This window comes from Hetaerina americana, unplaced genomic scaffold, assembly GCF_022747635.1.
Source record: "Hetaerina americana unplaced genomic scaffold, ioHetAmer1.1.p SCAF_240, whole genome shotgun sequence".
Lineage (NCBI taxonomy): Eukaryota > Metazoa > Arthropoda > Insecta > Odonata > Calopterygidae > Hetaerina > Hetaerina americana.
In genome coordinates this window covers 27,628-41,017 of record NW_027286809.1, presented here as the reverse complement: position 1 = coordinate 41,017, position 13,390 = coordinate 27,628, and the positions used below count along the sequence as shown (strand labels likewise).

At 36.8% G+C, this 13,390-nt stretch overlaps 1 long non-coding RNA gene across 1 annotated transcript in view; it reads left to right on the top strand.

Moving 5' to 3' along the window:
* The first annotated feature begins 11,077 nt into the window (after positions 1–11,077).
* LOC139689555 (uncharacterized) overlaps positions 11,078–13,390 on the top strand; it is a 28,385-nt gene continuing 26,072 nt past the window's right edge. The window contains exon 1 of the long non-coding RNA XR_011701336.1: positions 11,078–11,342. This is a non-coding gene — a long non-coding RNA (uncharacterized lncRNA). The remainder of the gene's footprint in view (positions 11,343–13,390) is intronic.

The window sequence follows — 13,390 nt, the reverse complement described above, 5'->3', positions numbered from 1 at the left end:
GGCGAAGAGAGGGGTTTGTTGGGAGCAATCCTATGGAGGCAGGAAAAGTGGATGAAGGGGGTGTTGACCGGCAGTGGGATGTTGAAGACTGTGATAGAGGGTAGAATGTTGGGCAAAAGAGGAAAGGGAAGGAACAGGATAGGGATGTTGGACGGGATGAAGGGCGGAAGAAAGTACTCAGAGATGAAGAGGGACCTGGTGTAGAGTAGAATTTAGGGTTGTGTTTTGTTAGTAGTCACAAAATATTTGTTTGGTAGTTGTGTCCATCGAAAAACCTACCTTAACCGGTAGATTACCTTAAAATATATATATATATATATATATATATATATATATATATATATATATATATATATATATATATATATATATATGCAGACTGCAAGGCAGTCTGGGCACCTACAGCTCCACCCAAGCTATGTGATGTTCCCGGTACCAGATCTTCCTGGGAAACCATAAGCGGCACAGGGAAAGGAACTGGCCCCCCTACCCTGATTTGCGAATTTCACACGCCATCGGGCTTAGTACTGGGTGAACTCTACCATCACCTACCAAACTGATCTTCGGGTTGATTACTATTATTATGGTTTATCTGTATTATCACTAGTAGCATTGAGGTGTGGACCCATGGTGTCTGTGCCTAAACACAAGTCACTGTTGAAACAGTTGAAATGAAGTGCTATTACTTACCGGTAAACAAAGCTGGGTTTTCCCTTTTCTAACTTTGAATACCATGCATGCTAGAAAAAGATGTCCGAAACTTTCGTATTTCGATTTATTTTCAGGTATTCTTGACTTCTTATGAATATTTCTATTCATGGAACCCTTCTTACAAACCCCTCCGTGCCCATCGCATCAACACTAATTAAAATCTAACGTATTCTGTATTCTTACCATTACCATGTCTTAACAATAACCACTGCTGTGGAAAATATGTAGCTGTCATCCATTCAGCTGAGAGTTAAACCAGGATGGGTTAAGTGCTTCCTTAAATTAAAAGGTGCCGAAATTAGGAGATAATACGAGGAATAATTGCAACAGAGAGACAAGGGAGACAATAAATTTCATAGTACTCATCAGCTGCTTCCTTTTTTTTCGTCACCTGATTGTTATCGCTTATCTTAGGTCCAGGGAAGTTATTATTTCATTCAACCATTATGGGTGAGAAACATGACCGGAGATGCAATCTTTCTGCCTGTTAACCAGTTTCTTTAAATTTATGAAGAACTAAATTTTATTACCTTTTCTGAGAAATTTAATGGATAGCAAAGAAGCTCAAGTATATAGCAAATATCATATAAACTAATATTTATTGGCTTTAAATACTATTTGCCCTGGGCTAGTTCAATTAAACAAGGTTTACAAAGTAAAAATGAATGCTTAAGTATACAGCGTAAAATATGTATTTAAAATAATATATATTCAATTCACTAAAAGTTTAAATATTTACCCTCAAAAACATATGAGTCGGAAGAATACTTGAATTCGATATATGTTTCCACACACGACAGCCACTCTTATGTTCCTTTGATCAGTTGTAATAGGCATAACTTTCACAGTTATCCATATAACAATCCACCTCCACATGTTGTATTCATTTATATTAATAACTTACATACAATATGAGAATATTTTTAGCTCATAGATGTAAGGTGGTGTTATCCCATCGACTGAAAAATATTACTGAATAAACCCGGTAATAATTTTTCATTTATCAAAAGTGAACATCCAACTCTGCTATACTAATCTTGATGACCTTGATTCTAGTCATGGCACTCCAGCCATTTCGAATTTATTTTTATACAACTGAAAGGAACGTAAATTATAAGTTTGAGGGTCTAATCCACAGATATTTGTTATTGTTGGATTCAAAAGATGACTTTTAAGGCCACTGTGCGCCATTAAAACAAATAATTTAGCAATATATTACAAATTGTATGTCGTAGAGTAAAAAAATATACTGAATGTAAGCCCATGAACTTTAGATAATCTGGTGAGTATACTATCCGACTGAATAAAAAGTCCGCGATTTTATTTTAACGAAGTATGTCATCAATATGACTATATATATATATATATATATATATATATATATATATATATATATATATATATATATATATATATATATATATATATATATATATATATATATATGTATATATATATACATAGTCATACATATATATAGTCATTTGGGGAATAAAATTGCCATCCCACTGGATATATAAGACCTGGTCAATTCAATGCATAGACAAAGGAACATCGTTTATCTTTCCTACCTTTATGTGGGAAATCCAATCGAAATAAATCCTTATCTATGTTTTAATTTATAATCCTCTAAATAAAAATATCAAAAATATTAATTATCGACAATCTCCGAGCAGAAGATAGAAATAAGCGAACACGAGAAGAGATAAGAAAACGATTTATAGACGACCAAGAAATATTTCATTAAATCTGCATTCAGAATTTCAGACCAGTTTAAATTAATTTACCCATTTCAAATCATAAATTGCGCTATTAAAAGGTTTCAGTGCGTTTTTCCCCGATGAAAACAATGAGATAATTATACCTTTAAATCCTATATCTATTTATTCTTTAAATTTTTACGAATGATACCGGAACATTTGGAAAATTCTGTATCCTTTCTTATACTGCAATTCAACTGAAAACCAATTGGGTTATCAGAAGTTAATTGATTTACTGAATTCATAAATTGTTTATTTTAACGTGTGTATTCAAGCAAGGTTGTATTCGTCATATAAACTCTGATGCCTTATTTGCATTGAGTCCTGTATGTCTTTTAATTGATTATGTAAGAAATTGTATCCATCAACAAATTAAATGACACGTACTTGAAAAATAAATACACACATAATATTATAGGCGAAATGAATATTCTACGTAATGTAGCAACATCGTTCATGAGGTCAACTTCATACACAAAACTTAACTACGAGTTTCTTGACAGCGATCCTGCCAAAATTATTCTTAAGATGTTTGACATAAGAGGTTGTTCTTCATTTTCCTCGCTCTTAGTTATCAAAATGTCAGTTAAAAGTAAACATTTAATCGCTATTTCCGATTTTAGTCATTGGCCACTGCCCTAACAAGTGATAATTGATAAGAGCCAGGGCCGTTGCCGTAGTTTCCGTTCTATCCCTATTCTAAAATAAATACTTTGATGTCATATTAAATGGAATTTAAATCTTTAATTCGTTTCTTCTTGGATTTTCAAAAGGTATTTGACAAAGAAAATTAGATATATAAATGAATATTCAACAGAAAACAGGAGTAGACTGAAGGCATAACGACTTATCCGTAGTCTGTACTTACATGTCTCAGACAACAAAGGTGCAAGTAAGATAGGGAGAATTGGCACAGGGAATGTTGTGATTTTGAGATGAATTAAATTGGTTGATTGAATAATGTTGAATTTGAATTATTTTGAGAATTTTTGTGGAAAGTAACTGAGAAAATATGGGGGATAAGGAAAACATTTAATGGCATTCTAGGAATGGGCGAGGAAGAGAGAGGGGTTATTTTTAGAAATTTGTGGAAGACAAGGTAAATGGGCGAATGAATAATGAAGACAATGAAATGTTGAAAACAGTAATTTAGGATGGTATGTTGGAAAAGTGAGATAACAGAAGAAAAAGAGTAGATATTTTGGATGAAATTTATAGAGGTATGAAGTATGCAGCGTCAAAGACAGAGTTATCGCAACCAGCTGAATGGGGTTTATGAATATTTTAAATAATTTAAGTTATGACTTAGGAGTAGAGTAGTACGTAGTATCAGGGCCCATCAAAAAGCAACTCGTGCCTAGTGGACAGTAATGCTGCAATGAAATACGTTGAAGTTTTAGTGAGCAAAATTGAAAGTATACAAGGTTTTGCATAAAAAGTGTCAGGGAAGGTTTATTTCAGATACGCATTGCTACAGCGCCTCAAAATTCTTCAAATTACATTTCTTGAGCGCCGACACACAGGCACTGAATTAAGTAACTACTAAAAATCATACTATTTAGAACAAAATACAGATTCCCTGGTGGGAGAAATATCATTAGATATGCATTCATGAGTTATGCACAGTGGCAACCAGTCGATGAGAAGAAGTGGTCATTGAATGGTAACTCACATCAGACGTCCTTGGCTACACGTGATGATGTCCTTTACTGGAGTCTCGACCTATATCTTTTCAGTAGTATCTTAAGTTTGACAGGCGAAAACTTCACTCCCAGTCATTATGGCTAAGAAAATATGGGTAATTAATGGGACCTTGTCAGCCTTCTAACAAATTATACTAGGTTTTATTGTCTGTATTGCCTCTTTATAGCATTTACGTTGGATATTCATTTTTCATTAATTCTTAGTAAATATTAATCGAGATATCTGGATAAAACGTATTCTGCTTATTGATTGAATCTCATGCTACGATGCTGTAAATCTATTAATATTGATTTGTTTTATTTCAAAAAACCTTAGTTGGTAGTAACTCGCAGTATGGATTAGAATGACGCTTGCAGTTTGATTAAGTTCCTTCATTTGAAAAGGTTACAGTACCCGGAATATCCACGATGGCTGCTTCTGGAAATGAAAGCTCGCAATATGACAGAGTTATGGAACGGAGAATGAATTTTCAAACTAGGCACACGTCCCTCACAGACGATCCAAGAAGTGGAAGACCATCATTCTCGAACGATGCTGCCACAGTGAAGGAAGTGGAGGAATTAATCCTATTAGACCGAAAAGGAACCATTCAAACGATGATGAATGAGACCTCTTAGTTGCGGCACCGTGAGGGCATTATTCACGAAAAACTGCACTGAGTCAAAGGTGTCAGTACGCTGGGTTCCACCCCTACTGACTCCTTTTTAGAAGAAAATACGGCGTGACCTGCAATCGGAACAACGGCGTGACCGGTAATCGAAGCGATGTGGCTTTGGAATTCTGCCATATGCACCCTATTCTCCCGATCTCGCCCCAAGCGACTTTTCCATATTCTCAGAACTCAAAACACGCTGCGGTTTTGGAGATTTGGTAACCAAACAGAGGTCATTAAAGAGGTTGCACAATCGTGCTCGTCGCAATCAGCTGAGTTCTACGGCGGCCTACCAAAGGTCAAGAAACGCTGGGATAAATGTTTGACTCTAGATGATGACTATGTAGAGAAGGCTTCAGAATACCGCATGGAAATTAAATTTTCCATCTCGATTTTTTAGCAATGATTAAAAGTTTACAATACCCCTCGTAAACTGATTTCTCTCTATGATCACACTCAACGGAATCGTTCCGCAATACATATTTTACCGACACGAGCAAGAATTGCGATGGGTTGTGACAAAACCATCTCTTACTTATTTATTCATTTTTAATAATTATGGTTGATTAAAGGCAATTTTAAAGCAATATAATTAATGAGTTGCTCTTATTTGAGCTTCCAATGACGAAAAGGCAAACTCTTGATGGCAATGTTGCCCATGCTTTCATTTTTTGCCTTCCTGTACAGAATGTGGCATATGTAAAAACTTATTACTTCCACTGTTTTTGATAATAATCGGCAAGAACGAAAATTGGGCTGAAAAGAAGGTCATGTATAATTATTGAGGAAGAATGCGAAGGAGGGAGACGGACAGAGAGAGAGAGGTACAATTAACATTGATACCATCTGGCAATTTGATTCCTTGATTGATGTACTTTGAAGAATCATTATCACGCAATGAACGTTAAATAGTGATTTTCATTGAATCAGCAGGTCTAAGAAAAAATTTAGATAACACCGAAAATTATTCAGAATTACGAATTATCAATACGTACAATCAATATCATCAATAAGACACCTAAAGATTTACGCAGTAGGGCTAGCGAGGGCTGAAAAAATGAAAATATGGGCGTTATATATTTCAGTATATTAAAAAGGAAAAATTCATTTGGAATTAAAACGGGACTCTTATTCAATTAGAAGGTTCAAAATAAACCATTCTCTTTGGTACAGCAATATCGTACAATTGGTACAATTTATTTAGTTAGGCAATCTTTGCAAAGGCACGCAGGAACGGAAAATTTTAAAATGATTTGGGTACATCTTAGAGAAATGCATATATATACTGTATTTTACTTTAAACAAAAACAATGTAGAAATAACTATTTGGCATTTAGTGTTTAATCCTCTGGTTCGTCTAATGGTTTACTAAACAAGGAGCTGAAAGATTGCTGATAATTATTTGCCACCGGATTCAAATATAGGCTATCCTCTTTAGGAATATTTATTCAAATTTTCCACGTTTAGTTTTAAATTTTTTGGAAAGTGAAGCGAAAAAAGGATGGTGGGTATGGGAGCCGCGATGAGAGAGGGAGAATGTAGGTCCGGAAGACTCGCAGGAAACTACTCTCTAGGAGGCCATAGTGCGCTAAATACAGGTAGCAGCGGAAATTAACCCGAAATGCAGATATAAGCTGGGTCGAGACGTAGAATATCTGAGGTGGTGCGTGATTCTGGTCTAATTCGTGTTGAGAGCCGATTTTGATAGGGAAGTGTAGGGATAATACACTTAACAAAGGTGAGAATTAGGCTTAGAGAAGTGTTTTAACCGAATTTTTATCTTTTTTTAGTTTCTTTTAGTTTATTTCTGTTCAAAAACATTAAATCTAGGTCTTTTTCTCTCCCTGTATATAATCTTAGGCTTAAATTCTCTGGAATGGTTTTGATTAGAGATAAATTTTGGCAATATCATGCGTGCGGCGGTTGTGATAGGAAAATTGCTCCCGATTTTTCCAAGTAACAAAAACATTAGTCCTTTTATTTTGGTTTCCATACCACACATTGGGTTACTGTCACAAGCAAAAACTTCTGCACCACGTGTGTAATTTAGATAAGCTGTTAACTAGATTATATTCTACATGAACAATGTTCATTACATCTTTATCTTCCTCTTAGTTTTAACAAAATCTGCCATTGTGTCCAGCTATATATCCTTTTAAAATACTGACATTGGGAGGAATTAAGACAATGCGACTTGGCAGTAGCTAATGCTGCAAAGAATAAAACTGCTATTTTATTTGAAATGTCTTTTCCTGAATTTCATTTAATATTGAATTTGATAATTTTTTTCCAAATAATTTCAAATTCCATTTAGTTATCCATTTTTTTAAGATCAAATATATATAGCTCAAAGGGCCTTCAACTTCCGCTTCGAACACGGCATACATTAGTTCATCCAGTGGATTGAATAATTACAAAAAATTGTCCAGTAGTCTGCAAGAACTCCGTATTTAGAAAATATCTTCAAAATAAATTACCCAAACAGAAGAAATTATCATTAGTGAATTGTTAAAGGAGAATTACTTTCATTCAATTTATTCAAACAAAAATTCCGCCTGGTTTGTAAATATTCTAAACATGCCTCCTCTCCTGGGTATCTATCCAAAATGGTCAATCTGAAAATCTCCACCCCTCGCATATCCCAACCATTCTTTTTACTCTTTCGAAAATATTTTTTTTTGATATAGGGCCAAAATATTACGAATGTTAAAAGACGAAAATTTATATAGAAAAATATCGAAAATATTATGCACCCTGCTCTTCCACGAAGAGAAAACTAATTTATCGCCATTCCACATCCCCAGTCTTAGTGTAATGCTGCTTCATCAATGTTCCGCGTCTGGAGTTAATATGACAATTTTATCATATTCAATAAACATTTCAAGCAATAGAAAGACAATATAAGTTTAAGAATCGACAAATTATTGTCACATTGTAGGTTATACCAAGCTCGTTTTCACTCAATGGGTATCGTCAGGTACACTGCACATATGTGCCTCGAAGTATTAACTACCTACTCTTTATTAGCCTTAAATTTCGCAGAAAAAAATAAAGTTGCACCATGGGCCTTGTGCAGGGATACTGGTAATCTTCGACACAATAAAGAACAATAAACATCAAAATCAAGCGCATTAAATTATTGTAGATTGGAAATGATGATTAGGTCAACCACTTTCATTTAAACTGGCGTTTAAAGTTAAGATATTGATAAATTGTGTATGACTTTATTGAAATGAAATGAAATAATTTACTTTGTAATTCCACACACTTTGTGTGAAAGTGTGTGAAATTAAAAAGTAAATTATTTCATTTCAATATGTTATGCAAATACCATAAAGTTACGCCATACAAATCTAACTTTATTTTCAATGCAATTCGCATGCTATTCGATCTTTTCCTTATCTGAATTACTGATTTCAACACCGTTGCTGCACGATTCATTGCACTTAATCCAGCTAACAAGAGTCATAAAAGCATTATTTACATTCATTACACCTAAGTGGCGATGCTTAAAGGGCTTATATAGGGTGCCGCAGCGAGGCGTCCTTCGGTGCGGGGTTTTATTCGCGCACCGGACGTTGCAGCAACACACGCGCGGTTCGAAGTGATGGTCACTTTAGAGGGGAGAACAGCCGTCAGACGGTCACGCAAGATTTTTCGCCGGGTAACCAGAGAGGAGGGTCGGTAGTGGACGGCAGTGAGAGGACGGGGCCGTGAAAGGAGGAGGAGGGTGGGCGGTCGTCACGGGCAGCGAGAGAGATGAGGAGGGGAGAGCGTGGAGGCTAGGAAAGAAGAGCGGGCGAAAACGCGACATGTCCTTCGTCATGCGAGTACTCGAGAGCGCCACAACGCGAGGCAAAGAGATAGTGGGGGAGGGGAGGTGAAAGAGTCGGAAAGGGTCGGAGGTTCGGAGGGAGAGCGTGACGAAAGGAATGGGGGAGGAAGAGGACCCAGGTCCGCATGTTTGTATGCTCTAGTGAGCGGGCCCAAGGACGCTTCCAATTTAGCTCAGAAGAACGGACGACTGGTTGTATGACTTCAAATGGCATTAATAAATTCGGACCGCTACTATTATACTCATGTGTGAGCGTATCAGTCTTAAGTTCTACTTGCCATATAATTGTACTCAAGAGCATTTACATCGCGAGCGGGTTGCTCTCAGCTTTGTCTTATCTAGAAAAAATTCCGTAAGTGTTTGAAGGAAACAATAATAATTGACCCTTCAGGACTCAGCAGTCTGAATGACACAGTAAAATTGGATACGGAAATTGTAACCCAGCTTACATGACTTTGGATTTTCAAAAAATACTAAAGCAAAATGAGTGACAAGATATGCATAAGATAGAAAAATATATTACAATCGGGGAAGTTATTACGGCCAAAACCGACCGTGAATTAAAATGCCTTATTTAGCCATAATTATTTAAACCCTCATAACTAAATTGAGGGCACTCCCTTCACTATACATATAATCCCAGGAAAACTCAACAGGGTGAAAAAGCATGAAACTTTACTATTAATGTTCCCGATACTTATTTCTATAACAATTATGCGAAAAATAACAAATTGAGCGGTCGAACAACAAAATTTACCACTACAACATGTTTTATCTCCATTGAAGTAAATCTTAAGATAAATAATATTAGGGATGAATTATTAACTTTCAAAATTGATTTTCTAACATTTCCAGTAGAATTCCTCGAGGATTATTCAAAGCAAAAAGCTAAAATTCATAGTGAATTCATTTTGATCCTATCTCGAAGGCATTGCAATAAATTTGATGGCTACAGTGTGACAGAATAGAATTCGGAGATCATTGGATATGATAAAAAAGGCAATATGTAAGTCATGAAATGAAAACAATATCAATGTTCAAATATGATTGAAAATAATAGGTTTAATAATATATTGAAGTATATCTGTTGATTCCAATAAAATTGAGCCATGACTTTATCTTAAGATGCTGAGTGTATTTTAAAATTGATCTAGTGTCATTGCAAACTCAATAAATTTAACCATATATTTTGACGTATTTTGTTCAATTCATTGGCAGCAAGATGGTAACCTGAAATGACCATGCATCGCTGTAAGACAGGAAAGTTAACAGACAGGATAACATGGGTCACTTGGGTTGGGATCGCCCAGGATGTGTAGTGAGCTTGCCAGATGCATTTCCTCAGTTTACGGCTTTCCCATGTCGCATGAATACTTCATTCTCGATTTCACCTTCTCCACAATACGTTTCCGTTTCATCACGCGACTTACCACGATGCCTCCTTTCGCTTTGCATGAGAGTGTGTCAGCGTCACAAGGAAACACGTTAACTGCGCGGATGAATAAATTACTGAAATTACATGGATTTTATCACTCACTTACTTAATTGATACCGCCATATCATTTGACCCATCTTTGTGCCTCCCGAAAACACTGAGCTTATTGAAATGCCCTTTTATGAGTAAGGGAAAAGGTGACAAGAGCGTATTAGCTTTTGCTGAATTTTTTTTAATTCACAAAATGAATGTACGATCCTCACGATGTGCGACGCGGCAGAATACTAGTTGCACGCTCGTCAGTATCATAAGATACATTTAGGCCAAATATAAACGTAAAAAATATCATCTTTGGAAAAAGTTGGGCCCTGCTGAATAGATATCGTGATCACTAACGTGTATTGATGAATAAGGCAAGCAAGAGGTAGGAAGTAAGAGTCTAATTTCCTTTCTTGTCGTGTCGTGAATACTTGTCGTGAATACTTAGGTTATCCATTTCACTTCCAAAAGTAAGCCATCGCGGAAAATATGAAAGAGCCATTTCGGTGTGCTTATTGGTGTAATTAGTTTGAAAAAGAGAAAGAACTACTCTCGCAGAAAAAAATAATCAGCTGCATTGGTCCAGCATACTAGTTTGTGTCCACTTGGGACTCGTGCGGTAGAAACATGTGCCTTTTCCCGTCACCAATTCAGGACAAATTTAACGCCACGCGAGGTCGGATTCGTCGTAAATTTGGAACGAAGGCAGGTCGGCGGCTGCTTATTTAACGTCCCATGCTCATTTCCTGGGTTGTATACACATGCCCAGTGTGATCTCTTGCCCATTATTATCTCCCCTTGTAATGCGACCGTTTAGACCGAGGGGCTGGCTTGTGGGGTTGGTGAGCCCTACCAAACTAGAGTGAGAGAGATAAAGGGAGAAGGAGAGAGAAGGGAGAGTAGGGGACGGATTTTCCTTCCTTAGTCGCTCGTTGGGAGCGATGGCACCACTTCATCACTTCTCCCTTTCGACCACCTTCCATCCATCCCCGTGCCCCCTCATCATCCTGCTCACTTTGTGCGCATCGCCGCTGCCGCTCGTCCACGCCCCCAGGGCCGAGCGCGTCCTCGCGGTCGCCGTCGAAGGGTCCTCGGCCCGACGCCGTAGGCGGGTGAGACACGCCGTCGCCTCGGGAACGGAGGAGACCGCGGCGGCGAGGACTCTGGTGGCGTCGGAATCCCAAGCCTCCGCTTCCAAGGGGTCAGGTGCGTGTGTGTGTCGATGTGCGGTTACGAGCGTGTGGCCCAGCTTTAAGTTTTAGAACCCGATTGACGTGGGGTGTCGAGGAAGAGGTCTGGCAATTGTTGAAATCACCAGCCAACTAATTGTTGAGGTAAAAATGAAACCACAATCGAACACCATATAGTTTTTATTTTAATTCCATGATGTGTACTGGTCTTTTCTATATTTACATCACTTTTCCTTAGAGCGACTAACCTTTACATTGTTAGCCTGTCATGGTATCATGAGGTTTTCATGTAAAACGAGTATGTTTGGGTAATAAACGTAAAATTGTGAACTCTATACATTTAGACTTCAGTTTTTGCAAGTTATGAACAATCATTAAATTAGAGAATAATTTACGTTCAAGAGGCAATGTTTTTTGATCGCGCGACATATTTCACCGTTGAACAGCGTTATCAGGTACAGAAGTGGATGAATTCAGTTGGGTTGTATAGTGTACAAACTATGAAAGGGAGAGGAAATGATTAGGGTTGAACATAGCTTGTCAAAGCACAAAGAGAGCACACACACTTAAACCAATGACGGAACCGTTGAATGTCACTGGGTGAACAAGTGGAAAAGAAAGAGAGGTCTATTGGGAAGTGGTCATGACAATGCCATTGTCTTAATGTTTTTGTTCAATCTTCGTGATGTCCCCTCCACTTCAGATTTCGTGCATTCTCCAACCTTCATCCTTTGCATTTGGTGATACAGCAAAACGCATTATTGTGCAACAGAAATTAATTTTCTGTGGAAAAGAAGAAGTGTGCTTCTGCAATAATTATTCGGTTATTAAAATGTTTTTCCCGAAAGTGGTCATCATAAATCCCTAATGTTCAAGCCCACAAAAGGAAAAATTCAATTTACTAAAATTCTTCTAAAATTTCCTTATCACAATTAAAATACCCGGATCCATCGGACATCGAGGGATCCGGGTTTTTCAATTCGGTTTCGAATCATGACAAAGGAAAATGATTTATACACTCTGAAACTGTTGCATTGTAACAATAATACAATTTCCATAAATATGAAATTCTCCGCGAATATGGCTTCTTGGCGATGCCTACACCTCTGGTCGTAATTACCTTATGCTTTCGCGTCGTAAAATATCCTTGATCTTGATGATTAAAGTTATATATGGAAGTAAAGAGCTATTGTTTCAACTAGCCTTCTAAACAGTTAGGAAATGCCAAACTTGGGCATTATATGCTATTTATTCACAGGACAATCAGTGGCAAAAAATTCCGTTCGAAAAAACAGTAAAAAAACTACAGTAACTACCATATTCTTAATTTCCTCCTACCCCAGTACTGAAAGAACAACAATTATCAGTACATGAGATACGAATACGAGTCGTCACGACTACATAAGCAAATCTACTCAGCACATATGAGAAAAGGTAAGGAAGTCTTTGAATAATTAAACTGATATGCAGAAATACATTAATACATTTTTGTAATGTTTAACTAAATTCCTTAATTGCTTACATGGTATTCATTCAGTATTCGCAAGATATTAAATTTGAAAGAAATCCGGAGTTAAAAAAGTGCTCATTTAAATTAAAGAAGAAAACGAAGGGTTCAAATAGGAGGGATGAATATATGCTAAATTTAGTCAAAAGGGATCCAAGGTGGGTGCAAGGTGACTGAGAAGGGGTTATCTCAGAAGGGAAAAGAGGTAAGAGATGGTTTTGAATACAGGGAAGATACTTGCGGTCAGTAACATGATGGGAAGTGAGTGAGTGAAATTTCCCTGTATATTTCATGGGAAGAGAATTGACATCTCGGAATAAAACCTTGATTACAACCCTTTTTAATTCAGAGCTAAGCATTGAGCATTAATTATATTGTCGACTACGCCCTCATATCTGTTTATCGCTTTTACCTGTGCATCAGTTAATGAAATAAATAAATAGGAAAAATAGAAAAAAAGAGTACAGGAGGAGTATATTGGTGAAATTAGCTGTAATAATAAAGAAATAGAAGGAAATTGGATCTAATAACATTTTTTATTGGGAAACATTAGAATG